The 19,333-nt window shown below is 40.5% G+C and overlaps 1 long non-coding RNA gene across 1 annotated transcript; it reads right to left on the reverse strand.

Annotated features, from left to right (window-relative positions):
• Positions 1 to 3,856: 3,856 nt before the first annotated feature.
• On the reverse strand, positions 3,857 to 13,661 carry LOC115470551. Its single transcript, XR_003942218.1, has 3 exons — positions 13,537 to 13,661; positions 5,520 to 5,614; positions 3,857 to 3,999 (listed from the first exon to the last, which is right to left on the reverse strand). It is a non-coding gene; the product is annotated as an uncharacterized LOC115470551 (long non-coding RNA).
• Between the last annotated feature and the right edge of the window lie 5,672 nt (positions 13,662 to 19,333).

Genomic DNA, 19,333 nt, shown 5'->3' on the forward strand with positions numbered 1-19,333 from the left:
ACCCCCGGTGGTCTATAGTGTGAAAAGTAAATTGATAGCCAACAGATATTGCACCGTTTCTCAAAGGGAACAGGTACAAAATATGCATACTAACCCCCCTGTTTATTAAGCTGCACTAATGGCTGCCGCATGGCAATGCCGACACAGCCCATTCAAAGTGAATGAGCTGTGTCAGCATTAGCACACTGCAGCCGCTAGTGTGTTTTAGTTAACGAGGGGTAAATATGTCCATGTACTTTGGACTTGTAATTAATGTGCATGACCAAAGAGAAGCAAAAAAGCACATGTAGCTTTTGAAATTTCATGTATGAACACTATTTTCCTCCCTAATTTAAACATGTCTACAGAGGGACACTGTGCAAGGGCTTAGCCACATTTGAGGAGGCATTTTTTATTCAGTCATGCTACTTTGGTAAATTCTTATTTACCTGTATAAATGTATTTCAATTGTGCTTTCCTACTGCTGTGAAAATAGTGCACATACTACATTTTCCATCTCATATTGAAGCCTTTCATGAACAACTTGAAAAGCTAAAGGTGGACAAAGTCATGGGACCGGACGGGATCCACCCCAGTATATTGAAGGAGCTCAGGGAGGTTCTGATGGGTCCTCTTAAAGATTTGTTTAATAAATCCTTGCAGATGGGAGAGGTTCCGAGGGACTGGAGAACGGCGGATGTGGTCCCTCTTCACAAAAGTGGTGATAGGGAAGAAGCTGGAAACTACAGGCCAGTAAGCCTCACTTCAGTTATTGGAAAGGTAATGGAAGCGATGCTGAAGGAAAGGATAGTGAATTTCCTGGAAGCCAATAAGTTGCAAGATCCGAGACAACATGGTTTTACCAAAGGGAAATCGTGCCAAACGAATCTCATTGAATTCTTTGATTGGGTGACAGGAGAATTAAATCAGGGACGAGCTGTAGATGTAATCTACTTAGATTTCAGCAAAGCTTTTGACACAGTTCCCTACAGGAGACTCTTAAATAAACTGGATGGGCTGAAGATAGGACCCGAAGTGGTGAACTGGATTAGGAACTGGTTGACGGACAGACGCCAGAAGGTGGTGGTTAATGGAATTCGCTCGGAGGAGGGTAAGGTGAGTAGTGGAGTGCCTCAAGGATCGGTGCTGGGGCCGATTCTGTTCAATATATTTGTGAGTGACATTGCCAAAGGGTTAGAAGGTAAAGTTTGCCTATTTGCGGACGATACTAAGATTTGTAACAGAATGGACACCCGGGAGGGAGTGGAAAACATGAAAAAGGATCTGCAGAAGCTTGAAGAATGGTCTAAGGTTTGGCAATTAAAATTCAATGCGAAGAAATGCAAAGTGATGCACTTAGAGAAGAGAAATCCACGGGAGACGTATGTGTTAAGTGGTGAGAGTCTGATAGGTACGGATGGGGAGAGGGATCTTGGGGTGATAGTATCTGAGGATCTGAAGGCAACGAAACAGTGTGACAAGGCGGTGGCCGTAGCAAGAAGGTTGCTAGGCTGTATAGAGAGAGTTGTGACCAGCAGAAGAAAGGAGGTGTTGATGCCCCTGTACAAGTCATTGGTGAGGCCCCACCTGGAGTATTGTGTTCATTTTTGGAAGCCGTATCTTGCGAAGGATGTAAAAAGAATTGAAGCAGTGCAAAGGAAAGCTACAAGAATGGTATGGGATTTGCGTTACAAGACGTATGAGGGGAGACTTGCGGACCTGAACATGTATACTCTGGAGGAAAGGAGAAACATGGGTGATATGACACAGATGTTCAAATATTTGAAAGGTATTAATCCGCAAACAAATCTTTTCCGGAGATGCGAAGGCGGTAGAACGAGAGGACATGAAATGAGATTGAAGGGGGGCAGACTCAGGAAAAATGTCAGGAAGTACTTTTTCATGGAGAGAGTGGTGGATACTTGGAATGCCCTCCCGCGGGAGGTGGTGGAGATGAAAACGGTAACAGAATTCAAACATGTGTGGGATAAACATAAAGGAATCCTGTTCAGAAGGAATGTATCCTTGGGAGCTTAGCCGAGTTTAGGTGGCAGAGCCGGTGGTGGGAGGCAGGGCTAGTGGTTGGGAGGCGGAAATAGTGCTAGGCAGACTTATACGGTCTGTGCCAGAGCTGGTGGTGGGAGGCGGGACTGGTAGTTGGGAGGCGGGGATAGTGCTGGGCAGACTTATACGGTCTGTTCCAGAGCCGGTGGTGGGAGGCGGGGCTGGTGGTTGGGAGGCGGAGATAGTGCTAGGCAGACTTATATGGTCTGTGCCAGAGCTGGTGGTGGGAGGTGGGACTGGTAGTTGGGAGGCGGGGATAGTGCTGGGCAGACTTATACGGTCTGTGCCCTGAAGAGGACAGGTACAAATAAAAAGTAGCACATATGAATTTATCTTGTTGGGCAGACTAGATGGACCGTGCAGGTCTTTTTCTGCCGTCATCTACTATGTTACTATCCAGCTTATAATCGAAAGTGATCGCCGGCCATCTTCCGACACAAATCGGGAGATGGCCAGCGATTTCTTAAAAGCGGCGAAATCAGTATAATCAAAAGCGGCATTTTTGACAGCATCGCCGCTCTCCCGTCGCGTCACTGGCGAAAGTTCAAGGGGGCGTGTCGGTAGATTAGTGAAGGCGGGACATGGGCGGGCATGGGCGTGGCTACCAGATGGCTGGCTTTCGCTGATAAGGAAAAAAAAAAGCAGTGTTAAGCAGTATTTCGCCGGGTTTACTTGGTTCTTTTATTTTCACGACCAAGCCTCAAAAAGGTGCCCCAATTGACCAGATTGAGGGAATGTGGGATGACCTCCCCATACTCCCCCAGTGGTCACCAACCCCCTTCCATACTAATAAAATAAAACTAAAAACCTTTTTTGCCAGCCTGTATGCCAGCCTCAAATGCCGTACCCACCTCCATGACAGCAGAATGTGTTGTATCCTCTGACAGCCTTTCCCTGCTTGCGATGTGGCTCTCGGGTGAGTGTGACACCTTTTCTGTTAGGTGCCCTGCAGAGTCACATTAGCATACCCACGTTAGAGAACGTAGTTCTTACCTTGAATGGTGCTGAAAGAGGGCATTGTACACCATTGTGCCAGCTCTGACCTACTGCTAATCTTAGTACCAGGGGACTCTGTGCCAGTGGGGCACAACCTCTGATCTGCAGTTAACTGTGAGTAAACGTGGTTATTTCAAGAAAGGACTTTTTCAGAGAGATTAGTCTTCAGGTGTGAACTGGTGTGCCAAAGTTATACAGCAGCAATAAGTCCTAGAGGCTGTATGCAGGTCCCTGGAGCAAGTTTAGTGGGTGCAGTACATTTGTGGGTAGTGGGTTGGGGGAGGGCTCAGTTCCCAAAGTAAGGGAGCTATGCACGTGGAAGCTTTTCTGAAGTCCACCGCAGTGACCCCTAAGGTGGCTGGTTGGTGTCCTGGCATGTCAGGGGGGCCAGTGCACTAAAAATGATGGTTCCTCCCATGGCCAAATGCCTTGAATTTGGCCGGGGTTTGAGATGGCCGACATAACTTTCCATTATCGCTAAAAAATGAAGCCGGCCATTTCAAACCCCGGCCAAATCCAAGGTATTTGGCTGGTCGGACCCGTATTATCGAAACAAAAGATGGACGGCCATCTTTTTCGAAAATACAGGTCTGGCCAGCTGTTTGCGGCGCCGCCAAAATACATCGCCGGCCATGTATTTCACCGGCGCCATTCGGTTATTCCCCTCTTATGTTACACTTGAGTTGTCCCACTGGTGATCCTGTAAGCCCCAAAATTTAAACAGCTGAACAGAATAACTTTATTTTACTATATATTCTACAAGCTATTTTCAAATGAATATAAAGGAAGCATAAGTGACTTGCTGCAAATAATTTTATTGTGATTTTGATTTAATTTATGTTTATTTTTTAACTTCTTGATCAGGGAATTTTAGCTTCTCTTCAGATCTCCAGAGGATTGAGAGGACTTCTAACATGATGGATGCATCAGTCATTCTTCAATGTGCTCTTTATGATCGTCCTGTGAAAATAAGAGAATTACTAGTGACAAAAGGGGTAACTATGACTGGCTGTTTTGGTTATAGCAATTTAGAAGATGATGATAGTACTGTATAAAGATTGTCTCTGTACAATTGACACAGTACCATGTGGCACATAGAAACATGCTATCTCCAGGGCTTGGCTGCCAATATTTGATTGGGAGAATATGGAATATGTCATGTAACATCTTCTGTCTGAGGTCCCTCATTGAAGTTTATCCTTTGTGTAGTGGAAAAACTGCTTATCCCAAAAATCTTTTAAAAAACTCATGCAGAAGTACCTTTCACAGGTGTTATGAATGTGTAGAAGCTGAACTAGCCCTTTCATTATAACCCTTGTCAAAGCAGGTAAAGCATAAATCATTGATGCAGTAGTATGCTTTTTGAGTGCTATCACTGCATTGAAGATGAACTAGATCTCCTAACATAATTCTGTTGCTTTTTAAGATATTGTAAAACAATGACTTATGAATATTTATTTATTTATTTAACACATTTATACCCCACATTTTCCCACTTAGTTGCAGGCTCAATGTGGTTTACACAATACCGTAGAGGCAGGCTCCGGTTCGGTAAAATACAAATACACAATATAGTAGTAAACATATAAGTAACATGAGTATAAAGAAATAAAGAGGGGGTGGTACTAAAATATCAACAACATATCCCATGTCGATGCATGTTAAATGAAAATGAGCAGAAAAAAGACAATTTGTATTTGTTTATATGCTGATAGTAGTGTGCGCTATTTCAGAAAGAGTGTGGTCTCTTTGCAAATAATGTGTGCATACTTGAACCTTAACATATGTGTGAATTAGTGCACAGTTGAGAACATTATTAGAAAATAGTGCACCCTCTTTACAAATAGTGCATCCTCTACAACCAACACAAAATAAAAATGAATAATGCTGCAAACAACATGGGAAATGATTTGTGTCGGAAGATGGCCGCCCTTCTCCTTCGAAAATAAGCAGGATAGTAAAACAGAGATGTCATGAGAAACACGGAGGCAGAGCTAAAGGAGTTTGAAGCAAGAGGTGCTCAGGACCTCTTTTGAGTTATTTGTTCAACCAGGTGAGCATTTTCAGTTGATTGGCCAATGCACTGACTTTGATTTATTGTGTGTAAACTGATAACATCACCTATTCACACTTTAATCTTCCTATTATCTTTTAGATCAATTAAAATAAACTAGATGATTAGATGCTTCTAAATCGGCCCTTTTGAACACTGACTAGAGGTGAACCTATTTCCCCTAGACATGTAAATTTAGGTGCATAAAAAGTACTTGACAACATGAGCAGAGTTAGGACTAGGCAAGAAAATTAGCAATGATTTCAGAACTAAGCATCTCTCTATTAGTTTTGTCAATGGGGTTTTGAGTACAGAATCCACTAAACTGGAAAAAAGCTCCCAAATTCCTCTAGAAAAATTCAAGTCAATTAGATACATTCCTGAATATAAATGTATATTCAAAGGACACATCACACTGGCATATTACCTTTATACAGAGGCATGCTCCTAAAACGCACACCAATTTTGTACAGTGCTTGTGTTCCTCATCTTCTGATGTGTCTTCAGACTTAGTGTCAAGTTCTGCAATATTCAAAACAGTTTAAGATTTATTCAAGTCAACAGAATTCATTTACTAAGAAAAAAAAAGAAGGAGCTTCAGAAATGAAATTCATATTTTAGGCCTTTATGGCACAGCTGTTATCAGTTCTTAAAATCTGACATATAACTATATTGCAAATAAATAAGTTGCAGTCACTCAAACTACTGATCTTTATGTACAGTTGGATCACTGAATTACAGAAAGTCAAATCTAAAAGGGTCATTAAGAGGATGCCTAATCCATTTCCAGCTTTTAGATAGAATCACCTACAGCTAAACCATTCCAGACAGGCATATGTCTGATATGCTCCTAAATATCTTACAATAGATATTCATATTTTTATCAGGATAGCAGAATGAAATAAACTCTACAAAATTTAAAAAGTATTAATATTTTATTTATTTACAATGGCTTGATATGCCACCAATCACACAAAAGAGCTGCTAAGCAGTTTACATAGCTTTAAGGGAAATTAAAGGGAAACTCAAAAACAGGGGAGCATTGATAGGAAGTAGAGATAGTAGAAAGAACTATCCATGCTGTGAGGAAGACAGAGCTAGATGGGGAGCAGAGGATGACAGGCAAGAGAAGTAGTGAGGGAGAAGATTGCAGCGAAGGCTGTCCACACTGGAAGGCAAAGAAAAAGGGAGAGGTTAACCATAAGTGAGCGAAAAAAGCCAAGATTTGTTCTGGTTCTTGAATTTGGGGACAGATGGTTCCTGTCTAATATCTAAAGAAAGGGGAGTTCCTTAGATGATGCCCAAGGTAGCAGAAGGCACAGTCACAAGAGATCCCTAGGCGAAGTCTGGCAGAAGAAGCAGGGAAAGAACTTCTTGTTGTGAAGAACACAATGTATGTGAGGGGGCACCAAGGCCTTGAAGACAACTGTAAGAATTTTGAATTTGCAGAGATTAGCAACCAATATTTATTGTAATTAAGAACTTCTGGGTCCAGATACAACTCATTGCACATCATTTTTTTAATGTCAATTATTCTTTCTCTTGCTCATTTTGGTCTTCAGCTCAATTAGAAGCAGCCTCTATTGGGCTATAGCACTACAAGCTTTCATTTACAACTAGCTGGGGAGTGTTCTGTTTAAATGGCTCATCCCCCAACTCAGCCTCTGTAGCAACAGATCTCCGCAAGGGGAAACCAACATTGGCTCCTTCCAGAATCCAGCTAATATGCACCCTAAGTCAGCCACTAAGTCACTGCTTCTCAACTCAGTCCTTGAGGCACATCTAAACATACATAGTAAATGACGGCAGATAAAGACCTGTACAGTCCATCCAGTCTGCCCAACAAGATAAACTCATTTTACATGGTATGCGATACTTTATATGTATACCCGAGTTTGATTTGTCCTTGCCTTTCTCAGGGTACAGACCGTAGAAGTCTGCCCCAGTACATAAGTATTGCCATACTGAGAAAGACCAAAGGTCCATCGAGCCCAGCATCTTGTTTCCAACAGTGGCCAATCCAGGTCACAGATACCCGGCAAGATCCCAAAAATGTACAAAACATTTTATAATGCTTATCCCAGAAATAGTGGATTTTCCCCAAGTCCATTTAATAATGGTCTATGGACTTTTCCTTTAGGAAGCCATCCAAACCTTTTTTAAACTACGCTAAGCTAGCCGTCTTTACCACATTCTCTGGCAATGAATTCAAGAATTTAATTACATGTTGAGTGAAGAAAATTTTTCTCTGATTCGTTTTAAATTTACTACATTGTAGCTTCATCGCATGTCCCCTAGTCCTAGCATTTTTGGAAAGCGTGAACAGACGCTTCACATCTACCCGTTCAACTCCATTCATTATTTTGGTAGACCTCTATCATATCTCCCCTCAGCTGCGTTTTCTCCAAGCTGAAGAGCTGTAGCCACTTTAGCCTTTCCTCATAGGGAAGTCGTCCCATCCCCTTTATCATTTTCGTCGCCCTTCTCTGCACCTTTTCTAATTCCACTATATCTTTTTTGAAATGCGGTGACCAGAATTGAACACAATATTCGAGGTGCGGTCACACCATGGAGCGATACAAAGGCATTATAACATCCTTATTTTTGTTTTCCATTCCTTTCCTAATAATACTTAACATTCTATTTGCTTCCTTAGCCGCAGCTGCACACTGAGTAGAAGGTTTCAATGTATCATCAACAACGACACCTAGATCCCTTTCTTGGTCCATGACTCCTAACGTGGAACCTTGCATGACATAGCTATAATTCGGGTTCCTCTTTCCCACATGCATCACTTTGCACTTGCTCACATTAAACGTCATCTGCCATTTAGACACCCAGTCTCCCAATCTCGTAAGGTCCGCTTGTAATTTTTCACAATCCTCCCGCAAGTGCAAAGTAATGTATGCAAGAAAGGGGAATTCAAACTATAGATACATGATGCAAGGCTCCACATTATGAGTCACCACCCAGGATAAGGATCTAGGTGCAGCAGTAGCTAAGAAAGCAAACAGAATGTTTGAAATTATTAGGAAAGGAACGGAGAACACAATTGAGATAACTATAATGCCTTTGTATTGGTCCATGGTGCTTCAAAAAGGAGCCCCAACTGACCAAATGACCACCGGAGGGAATCGGGGATGACCTCCCCTTACTCCCCCAGTGGTCACCAATCCCACCCCCCCAAAAAAATCGAAGTGCTCGTCAGGGACATCCTAAATCAAAAGTACTTTTGCTCAGGTTTTTCAGTAGTACCAGTGGGATTTCAACTGGCCACCTCTGGATTACAAGACCCGTGCTCTAACCACATTATGAGTAACCACCAAGGAAAAGGATCTAGGTGTCATTGTTGATACATTGAAACCCTCTGCTCAGTGTGCAGCAGTAGCTAAGAAAGCAAACAGAATGTTAGAAATTCTTAGGAAAGGAACGGAGAACACAATTGAGATTATTATAATGGCTTTGTATTGGTCCATGGTGCAACCACTCCTCAAATATTATGTGCAATTCTGGTAACCGCATCTCAAAAAAAGATGTAGCAGAATTAGAAAAGGCACAGAGAAGGGCAACAAAAATGATAACGGGGACGATATGACTTCCCCATGAAGAAAGTCTAAAGGGCCTAGGGTTCGTCAGCTTGAAGAGACTACTGAAGAGAGATATGATAGAGGTCTATAAAACACTCAGTGGAGTGGAATGGGTAGATGTGAATCACTTGTTTACTCTTTCAAAATATATAAGGACTAGGATATTTGCAATGAATTTATTAAGTAGTAAATCTTAAAACAAATCGATGAACATATTTCTTCACTCAACATGTAATCAAACTCTGGATGATGTACCTTTTTTTGGGAGGGGGTCAGAATCAGCTAGGGGGGGGGGGATAAATATGTGAGTTCTATCTGATATTCAGCCAAGACCCACACATGTGCGAGTGGCGAGCAGCAGTCTGGTTACACTCAGATATTGAATGCCTGCCCGGACGGGACACATCATTGAATATCCGGGTCTAACTTAGTAGGTGATGGTCAGCTTTTGAAAACACGCTAAATACCATTGGCTAAATACTGACCGTCAAATGTATTGTTATCTTATCTTTTAGCTGCTTTGTGTCCATGGTCTACTTACTTTGTAATCACAATATATGGAAGGGGAAGGAGGTGCAGCTGGAGAGACTGGGTGTGAACACTTATTATATCCTCACAGTGCCAGTCTTCTGTCATTGTCATTGTCCTATTGTGAATTAAGAACTGTTTAAAAGATACAAAACATGGAGTAGGGTTAAATGCTCAATATTCTCAATGGACAAGGGTGGATAGTGGGGTTTATGCTGGGATGGCTGCTTTTTAACATATTTATAAATGATCGTGAAATGAGAAAAATGAGTGAGATGATTAATTTTGTTGATGACATATAAGTACATAAGTAATGCCAGTCTGGGAAAAGACCAAGGGTCCATCGAGCCCAGCATCCTGTCCACGACAGCAGCCAATCCAGGCCAAGGGCTCCTGGCAAGCTTCCCAAACGTACAAACATTCTATACATGTTATTCAAAGTTGTTAAATCACAAGAGGGTTGTGAAATATTGCTGTAGGACCTTAAGAGACTGGGAGACTGGGCATCCAAATGGCAGATGACATTTAATGTGAGCATGTGCAAAGTAATGTATGTAAGAAAGAGGAATTCAAACTATAGATACATGATGCAAGGCTTCAAGTTAGGAGTCACCACCCAGGAAAAGGATCTAGGTGTCATTGTTGATGATACATTGAAACCCTCTGCTCAATGTGCAGCAGTGGCTAAAAAAGCAAACAGAATGTTAGAAATTATTAGGAAAGGAACGGAGAACACAATTGAGAATATTATAATGCCTTTGTATTGGTCCATGGTGCAACCACACCTCAAATATTATGTTCAATTCTGGTAACCACATCTCAAAAAAGATATAGTAGAATTAGAAAAGGCACAGAGAAGGGCAACAAAAATGATAAAGGGGATGGTATGACTTCCCCATGAAGAAAGTCTAAAGTGGCTAGGGCTCTTCAGCTTGGAGAAGAGACAGCTGAAGAGAGATATGATAGAGATCTATAAAACACTCAGTGGAGTGGAACAGGCAGATGTGAATCACTTATTTACTCTTTCCAAAAATATAAGGACTAGGAGATATGCAATTAATTTATTAAGTAGTAAATCTTAAAACAAATCGATGAAAATATTTCTTCACTCAACATATACTAAAACTCTGGAATTTGTTGCCAAAGAATGTGGTAAAAATAGTTAGCTTGGAAAGGTTTATAAAGTTGTAGCCAATTTTCTAAAAGAAAAGTCATTAAGCTGTTATTAAGATGGGCTTGGGAAAATCTACTGCTTGTTTCTGAGATAATCAGAAACTGTTCTAATATAGCCATGCTTAGGTTTTTATGATCTGACTGCCAAAGGGGAAGGAAGGTAGGAAGGAAGGAAGGAAAAAGTCAGGTTTTAAACATGACATGGTCATGTTTGGTATGGGTTTATTAAAGTGATGTCCAATAGTCCCGGAATGCATTACGTGATCTATGGACCTCACATTTGGTTCATGCCATTTACAGTAACTGAGCTCCCAGTCATTTCTACTCTGTGTTCTCAGGTATGACCACATTGCTACAGGGTTTTGAGATTCAGGCTCAAAGTTTTATGTTGATTAACAGCACAAAATAATATTAATTTATCAGCTGTCAGGTGTAATTATATCTTGGAACTGATAAGAGGACATCAGCATTATACAGCAGCTTGAAACAAAAGGATATAAATATCCTATTCCCAAGATATCATTAATTCTGTTTCTGTTGCTGCTTTTCTTTAGCTTACAGTAGTTTTGTTTCCAGTGTCTTATAATTTAGGAAGCTGGAAAGTAAAAGAAAAGAGAGCAATATATGATTGTTGAAAGAGAAAGGGAAGCAAATGTGCATTTTTCTATTTATGTATTTTTCTGTTTATACAATATATATAGCACATAAATAAGATATATCTATAAACAGAAAAATATAAATGTGTGTGTGTGTATATATATGTGTGTATATGTATATACACACACATTTATATTTTTCTGTTTATAGAGATATCTTATGTGCTACAGATTTTTATGTATGTGCATTTATCAGTTTCCATTGTCATTTCTAGACTCCTGGAGTCAACCTTTTAATACGGAATATAGTGTATATTTTTCATCTCGTCTCCTTTGCTTTTTGGAACAGTCTTGTTGATCATGCTACTTCTCCTTTCTGATTTGTCTTGCTCGTAGCAGATCCTTTGGTGGTTGATCCTTATAATTTAGGAGTCAGGAAAGTAAGTGAGGTAAGAGAAAACAAGAGAACAATATGGTTTTGAAAGACAAAGAGGGGCATAATCGAAAGGGATGCCCAAGTTTTGCTGAGGACATCCTCGCAAAACATCCCATGGAGGGGCAGGGAAATCTGTATTATCCAAACAAGATGGATGCCCATCTTTAGTTTCGATAATACGGTTGGGGACGCCCAAATCTTGAAATGTATTTATTTATTTATTTGTTACATTTGTACCCCACTCTTTCCCACTCATGGCAGGCTCAATGCGGCTTACACGGGGCAATGGAGGGTTAAGTGACTTGCCCAGAGTCACAAGGAGCTGCCTGTGCCTGAAGTAGGAATTGAACTCAGTTCCTCAGTTCAGGTTATCCTTAGAGATGGTCATCCCTAGACTTGGTCGTTTCTGATTTTCGGTGGTCATCTGGTCAGTTCGGGCACCTTTTTGTGGCTTGGTCGTAAGAAAAACAGGACCAGGTAAAGTCATCCAAATGCTCGTCTGGGATGCCCTTTTTTCCCAGTATGGGTCAAGGACGCCCATGTGTTAGGCACGTCCCAGTCCCACCTGCGCTACACCTCCGACATGCCCCCGGGAACTTTGGTCGTCCCTGCGATGGAAAGTACACCACTACAAAAGCCCTCAAGCTTGCAGGTGTCACATATATGAAGATACAGTAGGTATTTTGTGGTTTTTGGAGGGCTCACATATTCCACCAGAAGTGTACCAGTTAGAATGGGATATGGGCCTGGGTCCCCTTCTCTACAGTCCACTGTACTGACCACTAGGTTACTCCTTGGGCCTGCCTGCTGCTATAATAAGATTGGTCAAGCTGTTCTAGAGCCTGGTAGGTACTGTCACTGTCACATCTTAGAGGAATGGTAGGGGGTCTGTGACCACAGGAAAAGCAAGGGTGTGTTATGCCTTAATCCCTACAGTGCTCATTTAGGGCATCTTTTGGTTACTTATTCATGAGAGAAACAGGTCTAGCCAAATTGTCTTAATTTTGGCCCCAGACATTTTTGTTTTGTTTCATTGTTGCAGAAAAATGTCTATCTTTTGCTGCTGTCCATGTCCTACCCAAAACACACCCCCAACACATACCTAGAAATTTGGACGAAGTGTGGAGAAAAACAGCTAAAATCGGAGAGTCAAAAACCACAACTTGGATATTTTTGAGAGAAAAATATCCTTCTGCCACCTTATGATATATTTTGAACATTTTTTGTTTTGAAAATGAGCCCATCTATGATACATACTATTTTTGCATTACAAAATGATATTTGAACTGTCCATAGCTGAAAAAAATGGGATCTGTATATGTCTAATTTGGTCCCCTCTTGAATGTTATCTTCAAAACACTAACTAAATTAATTATAATATTACATTGTTATATACTGCCTTTGTCTCAAATGCCTCTGGTACACTTATTTCTATCATTATTATTGTTATTAATAGTTTTCTAATTTTTCTTATTGTTATTGTGCAAATAATCTGTACTTTGATATAAAATTAATAACAATTCAAGGAAATACATAATTTTCTTTTCAAGTTTGGGGTCATTTCTTTATGTGCTGTGCACTCAGCTAAACTCTTGACATCTGTATTGCTTGTTAGGGAGCTGTTGTGGGCTCCACACTACCTCTGCCAGCTCTGCAGGGACCTAAAGGGACGTAGGGCCCTGTTTACTAAGCCATGCTATAGGCGCACTGATATTTAAATTTACTGTGTGCTAATGCTGGAGACATTCATAGGAATATATGGGTGTCTCTAGCATTAGGTCCTGCTAAAAATGCTAGAGCACCATAGTAAACAGGGCCTCTAGAGTGCTCATGGCACACAACAAGGATTCAGTGAGTAACATTTCACTGAAAAATGTCAGATAATCTTTTATTGCTGAAACCTCTTATACTGCATTTTAACTTAACTGTTTCAAAGGCCTATTTTTTATGGACTATAAGATGATTATGGAGAAAAGTGCTTATGTGGCTATACAAAATTTTAAACTTTCATTTTGATATATCACAAATCAACAGTATTGTCTAAGTTTATTCTCCCATCTGTTCCTGAAATAAACTCACTTATGGGGCCTTTTATCAATTTAAATCTAAAATTGAAGCACTCACGTGAATCCTGCTTTCCTTCAGCCAAACAATAGGACCCTAACACCAGTGCAACCAGCAGCAGTGGAAAGAATTGAGATGCCATTCTGGTACTCAGTCTTCTGTTATCTGTGCACAGCTGAGGTCTGGGATAGAGTTTGGGGTAGAGGGTGGTTCATTTTATACTTTCCTAATTATTAAATAAACCCCACCCTGACATTTACTTAGGGGCCACTTTGGACTAGTTATATTACTTTGCCTGTATTACAACAAAGAATTACAATAGCTTACTTGTTTCACTTTAAATGGTTTGTTCATACTGATAAGGAGAATAATGAGCTGGATTGGAGCTTTGTTTGTTTCAGTGCCAGAAACTAAAATTCTTGAACCATAATCTAAACAGGGCCAAAATTATAACTACATAGTTTATCAAGTGCTGAAAAAACATTAGCAACAATGAGGTCCAGTAAATGATGCATTTTGCAGAGAAAATAACAGTCATAGAAACATAGAAAATGATGGCAGATAAAGGCCATATGGCATATCCAAACTGTCCATCCAAATCATCCACTGTTTCTTCTGCCCCCCCCTAAGAGCTTTCACATACCTCTTACACACTTTTTGAGATCAGATACAGTCCTCTCTAATATTTTCACCAAGAGGTCATTCCATATATCCACCACCCTTTCTATAAAGAAGTATTTCATTAAATTACTTCTGAGTCTATCCCCTTTTAGCTTCCTCTTATGCCCTCTCATTCCAGAGTTTCCTTTCATTTGAAAGAGACTTGTCTTCTGTAGATTTATGCCACAGAAATATTTACATTTCTCAATCATCTCTCTTTTTTGTCATCTTTCTTCCACTGCTTGCCCTGGGATTGGTAGCATGGAATGTTGCTACTATTTGGGTTTCTACAAGGTACTTGTGACCTGGATTGGCTACTGTTGGAAACAGGATACTAGGCCATACTGGGCCAGATGAACCATTCGACTGACCCAGTATGGCTATTCTTAACGTTCAAATTGATGTCTATCAATCTGTCCCTATATGCATTATGGGAGAGATCACTGACCATTTTAGTGTCACCCTCTAAACCAGCTCTATCCTGTTTATATCTTTTTGAAGGTATGGTCTCCAGAATTGTACACAGTACTCAAAATGAGGACTCACTAGAGACATATCAAGAGGCGTTATTACCTCCTTTTTTTCTGCTACCCATTCCTCTCCCTGTTCACCTAAACATCTGTCTAGCTTTGACATTTGACTTTTCTACCTGTTTGGTCACCTTAATATTGTCAGAAATAATCACCTTCAAGTCCCACTCTTATATCGAGTGCAGAATTATTTCACCGCATGTGACGAAATGCCTAGTCACCCTCCAGGGGTTACCCTCGGCCACTTAGAGGAGCTATCCCCAGTACAGCTCAGGTCCGCCTGCATCTGCTGCTTGTGCTCTACACTAGTACCCTCCTCCCACTGACTGGGTCACAACCGCCTCTGGGTGAGTCTCAAACTCTCAAATTATCCCCAGTGATTTCTAGGTTACTGGAGGCCACATTCCCAGTGGCCCCACAGTTTCCAGAAAGCACTCACAGACCCAACACACAAACCACCAGGTTTCTTTATCAGTTCAGACAGGCAGAGTCAACAAACTAAATATTGTTTATTGTCAGACTTGAACAGTGAAACGTAAAAAGTGCAATCAGCAAACAATAACAGGTAACTGAAATATTGATCAATTTTAAAACTAACTAAACAATTGTATGTAAACAGTACATGGGAAGATCAGGACATATAGCTGCTCACAAGTTATCAAATATAACTGTTTTACAGGGCCTTAGCAAAGAGACCTCTCTCTCTTTTCTTCCTGGCTAAGACTGGAGAAAAAGCCAGTAAAATCCAAATGAAGACATACTGAGCCAAATTGACAGGTTAAAGAATGATACATCACCTGGATTGGATGGCATACACCCCAGGGTACTGAAAGAACTCAAACATGAAAATGCTGATCTGCTGTTAGTGATCTGTAATTTGTCATTAAAATTGTCCATAGTACCTGAAGATTGGAGGGAGGCCAATGTAATACTGATTTTTAAAAAGGTTTCCAGGTGTGATCTGGGAGATTACAGCCTGACTTCATTGGTAACTATTATAAAGAATAAAACTATATAACACATAGACAAATAAGGTTTTATGAGGCAGAGTCAGCATGGGTTCAGACAAAGGAAAGTCTTGCTTCACCAATCTGCTTTATTTCTATGAAGGTGTGAATAAACATGTGGATAAAGGTGAGCTAGCGGGGCTAGTGGTTGGGCGGTGGGGCTAGTGCTGGGCAGACTTCTACAGTCTGTGCCCTAAAAATGACAGATACAAATCAAAGTCAGGTATAAACATAAAGTAGCACATATGAGTTTATCTTGTTGGGCAGACTGGATGGACCTTACAGGTCTTTCTCTGTCATCATCTACTATGTTACTATGTAATAGGCACCATTTTACACTATTTTCTCTTAAAACCACCACTAAAATTCAACAGAATTTTACCAAATTTTCCACATATGTTAAGCAATATGTACGTTCACAAACACCATCGTCGGAATTTCAAAATACGCAATCAGAGCAGCGCAGGATGCTCAACACCTAAAATACCCCAAAAGACTATTAAAAATTAACATTAAAACCACCTAAAGAGACACCCTATACCCCCCAACCATAAAAATAAAAATTTTAAAATATTTAGAGAAGGCCCAACAAAAAACACCGCAAAACACTCAAAAATTAAACTAAATTAAATTAAAGTAAGGCCCTAGGGCCTCTTACCTTAACCCACTGACATTCATCCTGGGGTCCATTAACTTCTTTGTCCCGGTAGCCCCCCAACGCTCCTTCCGTTTTCTGCGGGAAAAAGATGTGAATGGCCTGGAACTCCGGCTGGGCATCTCAAAAATTGAGGCCCAGGCTTCATTTTGTGGTCTACTGGAGCTCCGAACCCTATCGTGCATGCGCCGGATCCGCAGGATCCAGCATGCATGTGCAAGACAGACATGGGGCCGGCCAGTTTTCTTTCTCCCCTGCTTCCTCACATTCATGGCGGCACGCCACTTGCGCCACCTGCATTTTTGGGCAATCCTTCTCTCTCCAGTCCCTCTTCAGCCCCAGGACTTGCTCCGGTCCTGAAATGGGACCCAAAACCACTGGAGCAAGCCTGGGGCAGCCCAGAAAATGCTGGCCACCAATGAGAAAGCTCCCGGATGGGCTAAAATGGCCCGAAAACCGTGCGGACCCCAAAAGGGGTCCTTAAAAAAAAAATGGGGCACATTAAAAAGAGCCCCATGAGCCCATTGATCCTGGAGCAAGCCCCGGATAGCCAATGGCCACCGTGACCATCCCAGAGCCTAGGTAAGCCCCTTTAAAGGGGACGCACATTAATTTTTAAAATTTTTAATACCCCATTTACATTAGGACTCTTCAGATTGGAAAAGAGATGGCTGAGGGGAGATATAATTGATATCTACAAAATCCTGAGTGATGTAGACTGGGTAAAAATAAATTGTTTTTCACTCTTTCAAAATGTATAAAGACCAGGGGACAATCAATGAAATTAGTTGGAAATACTTTTAATAACTACAATAGCAGTGATTATTGTGTAAATGAGGGAAAAGTCTCAACTACTACAGCTATATTCACACATCAGTGTTAATTTTATAACATGTAGAAAAAGTCATCACCGACTGAAAAACCCTCAAACATTTATTTTTTATTCCTATGCTTTTTATTGAAATTTTTTTTTTAGATAAAAAAGTTGTCCTCTAAATTGAATGACTGTGATGTCTAAGTGAAACTAAAAATACATTGTTCACTTATTAGAAAAAAGTAAAGTCATTCACTTATCTTGTCATATTCTTTTTTCAATTCTACGCCTGTTCCATCTCAGTACTGTGCCAGTTCCTACGGTCCCGTTTCGAATATCTTCATCAGGGAACCCGCTCACACCAAGGTTTCCACGCCAGGCATGCTTTACTGAATTCAAACACACACAATATCAGTCATATCATCATAGCAAACTTAAAATATGACTGTTCCTCATTCACACATCATGTCTTCCTACTGTCATTATTATTATCAATGTTCTACAAGATTATCGGCGTCCTCACCTGATTCTGAAGGGGAATTTGAAACAGAATTATCCAATCAAAGAAGAGTACGTCACTCACATACTACGTTGATCGGCTAATCCCCCTGAAAATATACTAACAGCTGTAGACAATCTATTAAAGAGACAGTGCACGCTGCATGTTGTAGGGCTCATAAGAGCATAAAAATGAATTACTGAAATTAACAAAAGTTCACAAAAATTCTTACAAAAATGCTCCCCATTGTAGAGATGAATTCAAACCCGTAGGTTCTAACGACTTCAGTCTGTGGATCCATCTTTTTCTCTGCTTGTAGTAACAATTTACTGCGATCTCCACCACGAATATGTTGCTGCACTTGATCTATCACTAGACATTTAAAATGTCCAAAATTGTGATTAAATGCTCTACAATGGGAAACTAACGGTGCCCCCAATTTCAATGATGTTATACATGACTTATGTTCACTAAGTCTTATCTTCAAGCTCCTGTCAGTCTTGCCAATGTATATTTTATCGCAAGGGCATTTCAAACAATAAACCACGTGGTCCAATTTACATGTCGTGAAATGTCTCAATTTATATGTTTTATTATCCACAGGATTTCGAAAATTGTCACTTTCAATCATAATATCACAAAACATGCATGATCCACACCTACTGTGGGCTCCATCTTTGATTTTCGTTCTAGACACGATATCAGCTGGACATAACAATTCCTTAAGATTGCGTTCCCTAGAGAACGCAATCTGAAGCTCTGATTTGTTGAACAAGGGATGTTCTTGTACAATGTCCCAGTTTTTTCGAATCAATTTGGCCACCTCTTCCCCACCCTGCTGATCTTTGACCACAAATGTTTGTTTGTTATCTCTATTGTCATTACATGAATTCACATTATTGGATAATAATAATGATCTGTTGTTGTATTTAGCCCTCATAAAGGTTTTCCTTAAAACTTGTAACGGATAAACTCTTTGATGTAAAGAATGGGCTAACCCTTTAGCCTGTTGTTTAAAAAGACTGTCATCCGAGCATATTCGCCTGTACCTCAGGAATTGAGAGAACGGTAAACTATCTTTCAATGATCTCAGGTGACAGCTGTTGTATTGTAGCATAGTATTTCTATCAGTGGATTTTTTGAAAACTGCTGTTTGGAAACTTCCAGCCTGCAGTACAATGTCAACATCTAAAAAATGAATGTTTGATCTGGAACAGTCACATGTAAACTGCAAATCTAGGCTAAAAGCCCACCTTTTTGAAGCTGCTTTTAACTCCTAACCCTTACTCACTTGTTCAGTACCCTTATTTTATCATCCCCACCTCAGTAATTCCCTTATCTCTTATTTGTCCTGTTTGTCTGTCCTAATTAGATTGTAAGCTCTGTCGCGCAGGGACTGTCTCTTCATGTTCGTGTGTACAGTGCTGCGTACATCTAGTAGCACTATAGAAATGATAAGTGGTAGTAGTATGTGGTAACAGCTGTTAGCATATCTGGGTTTAAAAAGGTTTGGACAAGTTTCTGGAGGAAAAGTCCATAGTCTGTTACTGAGATGGACAAAGGGGAAATAGGAATGTAGCGTAGGTCAACAAACACACATAGGACTCCAGAGGTAGAATAAATGTCCTTATTATCAAAAAGGCAGATACAATGGACTTGACATGGTCCTGAGTTTCAGCAACAAATTTCCTG

The sequence above is a fragment of the Microcaecilia unicolor genome, chromosome 5 (genome assembly GCF_901765095.1).
Source record: "Microcaecilia unicolor chromosome 5, aMicUni1.1, whole genome shotgun sequence".
Classification (NCBI taxonomy): domain Eukaryota; kingdom Metazoa; phylum Chordata; class Amphibia; order Gymnophiona; family Siphonopidae; genus Microcaecilia; species Microcaecilia unicolor.